Below are 6,250 nucleotides of genomic sequence, written 5' to 3'. Positions count from 1 at the left end.
TATTTTTCATCTCTGGGGATGGGCACATTGCCACCCAAAAACATCAGGCCAAGGAAGATGTAGAATAAATTTTGAACTGACAGCAATAAGAGTTTCTACCATCAGGCATGCTTGCCTTAGTATCTATATTGATTGGTTCATGTGTGTGTGTGTGTGTGTGCACGTACCTGTGTGCACGCACATGGGGTGTGTGTGTAATTATAAAATTAATTGACAATATTTAAATATTCACATAATATTGAAAGATATAATAAAAAACTGAAGACAAAATAATGTGTTATTCCACTAACCCCAGAATAAGCAATTGTAATTAACATTCTAGCATAGGGCCTTCCAGAAGTTTTCTTCTTTTAACATTTTTATTTCAGAATAATTTTCAATTTACAAAACAAAAATTGTCAGGTAGTAATATAGAGTTCACATATACCCTTTATTCCATTTGCAGAATTTTTTTATGCTTAAAAATACTTTTTCTTTTTTCTCTCCAAATTGTGTATGTGTGTACTGGTATGACATATTCTGCATTTTTTCCACATGAACATATTTTTTTAAATGAGATGCTAAAGCTGAAAACTAGATACTTGACTCTGGTACGTTGCGTGTTTCTGTTACATTTAGTTTGTTCCAGCTGTTGTTCTAGCTGTATCTGAGCATGCTTGGTTTTTCCATGCCCTTAATAACACTAGGTATAATGATCCTTGAACTCTTTGCTTACTCTTTTGTTTATATTGTCAAAGGTTTCCATGGGTATATTTGCCATTTTAACCTTTTTTGTTCATACCTTTCATTTATTTTATTTATTTATTTTTTATTTTTGACAGGCAGAGTGGACAGTGAGAGAGAGAGACAGAGAGACAGAGAGAAAGGTCTTCCTTTGCCGTTGGTTCACCCTCCAATGGCTGCCGCGGCAGGTGCGCTGTGGCCGGCGCACTGCGCTGAGCCGATGGCAGGAGCCAGGTGCTTCTCCTGGTCTCCCATGGGGTGCAGGGCCAAAGCACTTGGGCCATCCTCCACTGCACTCCCAGGCCACAGGAGAGAGCTGGCCTGGAAGAGGGGCAACCGGGACAGAATCTGGCGCCCCGACCGGGACTAGAACCTGGTGTGCCGGCGCCGCAAGGCAGAGGATTAGCCTGTTGAGCCATGGCGCCGGGCTCAGTTATTTTTCTTATTAGTTTTTGAACGATGAATAATAAAAGCATAAATTCTTTGACATGTTTCAGGTGTTTCCCTTTTTTCCCAGTTTGTGGTTTCTGTTTAAATTTGGTTAGCGATCTTAGGAATTTTAAATTTTTAAATAAATTCATCAAATCTTTCTCTAATGGTTTCTGAGGCAGTAAAATGCAGTACTTGATATCCAGAATACTGTGCTGTTTTTCTTCTTAGATAAGCAGTGTGGTGTAAGGGTGAGAGCAGGACTTTGCAGCCCTATTGCCTGGAAATGAATTCCAGCTGTGGTATTTAGTAGCCCTGTGGCCTTAGATTAGTCACCTAACCTCTCTGTACCTCAGTTTCTTTGTATGAGGGTACTCCTAAAAGCACATGGAAAATGGAATAAAAGATAAGTTTATTTTAGTGCCCAAAAGTGAAATCCATGCATAGTGCTTCATAATATACATTTTCATAAACTTTTTCAAGACTCCTCATGTGTGTGGAGTTCAAATTTTTTGCACCAAAATGAACTTGTCTTTTAATTCTATTTTTCCACAAACTTTTTAAAGTTTCCTCATACAAGGAGGATAAGAAAACTACCTATTGCAAAGGGGTATTGTGAAGCTTCAGTGCCTTAATAATTTTAAAGCACTTGGAACAGCAAATGACATAACAAGAAATCAGTAAATATTATTGCCATAGCACTGTCCTCTTCTATATAACCCTATCATCTGACCGTGACATTTACAGTTAAACTGTAGTTTTAAATACAGTTATAGAAGTATCTTGAATTTGTTGAATTCTTGTTTTGGAAAGGAAATCCCAGGATCTCCTGAGGGTTCATGTTCCAATCTAAGTAGAACAGTAGGAAAGAAATAGAAGGCAAGAGAAGAAGCGAACATTTAATAGTGCATCAAGATCTCTCTCTCTCTGTCTGTATCTCAGAAAGGTACTTTTATACAGTGCACTAAATAAAATCTTTTGTCAATATTCGTAAGATAGCATCAAAATCCATTCACTAGGTCCAGTGGCTATTGTGTTATTCAGGTATCTGTCGGCATACTGTTTGATATAACTGAATAATGAAGCACTCATTCAATTTGCAGGCCTGCAAGGCAGTGCATTTAAGAATTAGCTCAATGGTTCAGCAGTGACTGATATGAAAAGGACAGATAATAAAGAGAAAGATGGCCCTGCTGTCTCATAACCATCTCAAGTGATTGCTGATTGAAATGTAAGCTCACCTGGAAATGCAGGCAATCTCCCCTGCTTTCTTACCTTTTTCCCTTTCCATGAGAATTTCTTCCATTTTCTTTGTGCCGGCTGTGGCAGGAAGGTGTAGAAAATTATCATTAAGTGTGTAGTTACAATTTCTGCCATGAATTCTAGTCTGTCAGGATTAAAACAGCAGTCCTTTCAAGCAGAGAAGTATTGACAGAGCTAGCCCTGAGAACATCAAGCACTGACATTGTTCCTGTGTGGAAGACACTTTTTATGTAACACAGTAGGGTTGAGATCTAAACGTTAATACAGAATGCCTGCTAAGAACATCAGGACTGAAGTGAGAGAGAAAGCTTCAGCGGCAGACTTCCTTGTTTAAGGAGTCTGCCAATTTGGTGACTTGAAAAATAATCCTTAGAATTAATAAAGTACATCTTTCATTCCACTCATTATGCCACAGGTAAAAATTTGTTTTTAAAGCTCTAGGGAATTTAGAGCCAGGTTTAAAATACTAACAGCCTAGATTTGTGTAGGTTGATCTGGTGTCTATTACCATCCACCACTTGAGGGAATGCAGCATTATCGGCAGAGGCAGTGCCAAAGGCCTTGTACGTGTAATTATCAGCTAAGTAATACCAAAGTATACTTCAGTCAAGGTGATTGCCATCTCTGACCTTTGTTTGCATGTAAATGGAGAGACGTGGGCTCTTCTATGTATTGGCTACTCTGCCACGTGATCTCTTTAGCATCCTGCCTCTTCCTGAATGGAGAAGGAATCCAACTCCAATACACTTGTGAAAACAAAACGATCCAATTCACGTGTGAATTTGTAGTTTGCTACCACACTGTGTTAACTCCTCTAATTTACTTTTCTTTATACTGGTAACATACATAACATCAAATTTGCTGTTTTAAGAGTACAATTCACTGCCATTAAATACATTCACATTGTTGTGTAAACATCACCATCATCCATCTGCAGAACTTTTTCATCTTCCCAAACAGAAACTGTGTGCCCATTGAACAACAACTCCTGATCCCCACCCCGGCTGGGAACTGCCATTCTTTCTGTCTCATTGAATCTGCCTGTTCTAAGTACCCCTTCTGAGTAGGATTATACAATATATATATATATTTTTTTTGTGTGTATGTGTATGTCTGCTTCTTTCCCTTAACATAATGTTTTCAAAGTGCACCTATGATTGTAGCATGTATCAGAATCTAATTCCTCTTGGAAACTGCACCCTGATGCAGCTAGTTAAGCCTCCTCCTGTGACACCCAGTACTTGCTGCTCTGCTTCTGATCCAGCTCCCTGCTAATTCCCCTGGGAAAGCTGCAGAAGATGGGCCAACTGCTTGGGCCTCCAACACCCATATGGGAGACCCAGATGGAGTTCTATGTTTCCAGCTTCAGCCTGGCCCAGCCTGGGCTATTGTGGCCATTTGGAGAGTGAACCAATGAGTGGAAAATCTCTTTCTCTCTCTGTTTCTCCCTTTCTCTGTCACTCTGCTTTTCAAATAAATAAAATTAATCTTTTAAAAAGAATTTAATTCCTCTCTAAGGTCGAATAGTATTCCATTTTATGTATATGCCACATTTTGTTTATTCATTCAACTACTGATAGGTATTTGGATTACTTCCTTTAAAAAATTGTTTATTTTGAAAGGCACAGTGACAGAGACAGAGAGATACACAGAGAGAATTCTTCCATCTGCTAGTTTACTTCCCAAATGGCTGCAACAGCTGGGGAAGCCAGGAAGCCAGGAGTCAGGAGCCAGGAAATCCATCCAAGTCTCCCACATGGGTGGCAGTAATTCAAGTCCTTGAGTCATCATCCCCTGATTCCCAGGTGCATGACCAGGGAGCCTCATCAGAACCAGAGGCAGGAATTGAACCCAAGCACTCTGATACAGGATGTGGCATCCCAAGCGGCAGCTTAACCCACTGCTCCAAGATGCTTAGCTGTTGGGTTACATTATTAAAAGGTTGCCTAAAAATCATCAGAGAGTTTGTTTTGGGCCTCTTGAGGGGAATCCTCAATCTTTGTAGTTTAGATGAGGGTACTTTAAAAAGTTTCTGAAAACAAAATTAAATTAGATAAATTTATTTTGTTGCAAAAAGGTTTGAAATCCATTGGGAGGGGTGTCTTTCAAAAGCTTCATGGGAAATGCATATTATGAAAACAATGCATGGATTTAAATTCCATTTTCAATGACCATTTCGAAATACCCATGGATTTTGCATGTGACTTGTTTTGGCTAAGGAAATATGGGTCAATGTTTCAGTGAGCCATTTCTGACCCAGGGCATGAAGACGCATTGCATCTTTTTGTTGGCCCCACTTGGCCTTCTGTCATGGCCTATGTGACCACTGATCCTTTAAGGTGGAGACATGTGGGAAATTCCTGACCCCCCATTCAGTGCCTGTAGCCAAAGCTAACAAATCGCAGCAGAGTCCAGCATAATCAGACAATCCCCAGACTTGCAAGTCAGAAATAAATGATTGCTATTGTAAGCTACTGATTTTGGAGTTATTTCTTCATTGCTTTATTCCAGCAGTAGGTAAAAAATAATGCAGGCTTTGATGACAGTAGGAAGAAGCTTCTTTCATATACTTCCAGGGCTCACTGTAAGTTGTTAGTGGGAAGAATTTTCTCTAAAAAACATATTCTTGACCCAGCTTAGAATAACCTAGGCTCTTCTCTGCCTTCAGAGGCAAATGTGACAGTTTAAGGTGAAATGGGGATTGGGAATCCAAGTTATCTCCTTGCTATTTTAATAAATGGAGTCATAACTGAAATTTTCTCAATTGCAAAGGTTTGGGTGAGGATGATAATCAATTTATTCAAGTTGGTTAAATTTAAGACCAAATCTTTTCACATGCTTCTACTCCTCCAAGTGCTTTACTCCTCCACCTACTCTACCTCTCAGTGCCTTCTTAAAGCTGAATATTGATCAAAGCTGGGGCTCTTCCAGCTTACATATGTGTACTCACTACCCTTTAGGTCATGACTTTCAGGCTTATCTTTTGTTTAAGGTGATGTTATGACTCTACCATCAAGATGCCCCCCCCCAGAGAGGTACTGATGGCTGTAACTCATGTAAAGTCCCAACTGGGGTTGCAGGGCAGGTTGGGGCAATGACAGAGCTTCATATTGTCTTCTTTGGTCACATTCTCCATGACTACTGCTTTCACGTGGCTTTGCTATGCTTCCCAATTATGGCTTGAACATCCTTGGACTAGATTCATTGCTTGGAAAACATTTCAGAGGAAATATACAGGGGCAACTTGAAATATGAGACTTTTAGCTCTAGCTTATTCATTATTGTTATTATTTTTGAAAAAAGTAAAAAAAAAATAATTTCCTTAAAGACTGTCAAACTCTTTTCTCCTTCTTGCCCCATAGCCATTTTCCTTTCTCTTCTTGCCACTTCTACCAGCTTTTCTAGTCACATTGGTATGCAAATTTATTGCTTCTGAAACATTGGGCACTGGAGAATTGAATTATGATCGATTTGAACAGTTGACAGAATTGTATTGAAAATTATAGTCATATATGTTGATAAAAATAGACACCACAAATAATGAATGACAATGGGACTTAATACTGAAATCTGATGTTATGCTGTGATATTTATACAGCTGATATTCTGTGTAAAATATAAATTAATCAATTAATGCTTATAACAAAAGACTTTAGGGGTAGGATTTGAGTTTTTTTAATGAACAAAACCTCTTTTGGATGTTTACTTGGGGATTTGATTAACTCCCTTTAAATAAGGTGTAAGGCTGTATTTTGGTATTAATGTAAAAAATAATCACTATAATGTTATCTAAAAGAAAGTTGAAAGGAACCATAGTAATTTCCCATGAGAGCTA

At 38.8% G+C, this 6,250-nt stretch overlaps 1 non-coding gene across 1 annotated transcript; it reads left to right on the top strand.

Annotated features, from left to right (window-relative positions):
• Nucleotides 1-5,945: 5,945 nt before the first annotated feature.
• On the top strand, nt 5,946-6,027 carry LOC133753892 (small nucleolar RNA SNORD82). Its single transcript, XR_009865129.1, has one exon. It is a non-coding gene; the product is annotated as a small nucleolar RNA SNORD82 (small nucleolar RNA).
• Nucleotides 6,028-6,250: the final 223 nt, after the last annotated feature.

This window comes from Lepus europaeus, chromosome X, assembly GCF_033115175.1.
Source record: "Lepus europaeus isolate LE1 chromosome X, mLepTim1.pri, whole genome shotgun sequence".
NCBI classification, from domain to species: Eukaryota; Metazoa; Chordata; class Mammalia; order Lagomorpha; family Leporidae; genus Lepus; species Lepus europaeus.
The sequence above is the reverse complement of the archived record's forward strand: the minus strand, read 5'-3'. Positions and strand labels throughout refer to the sequence as shown.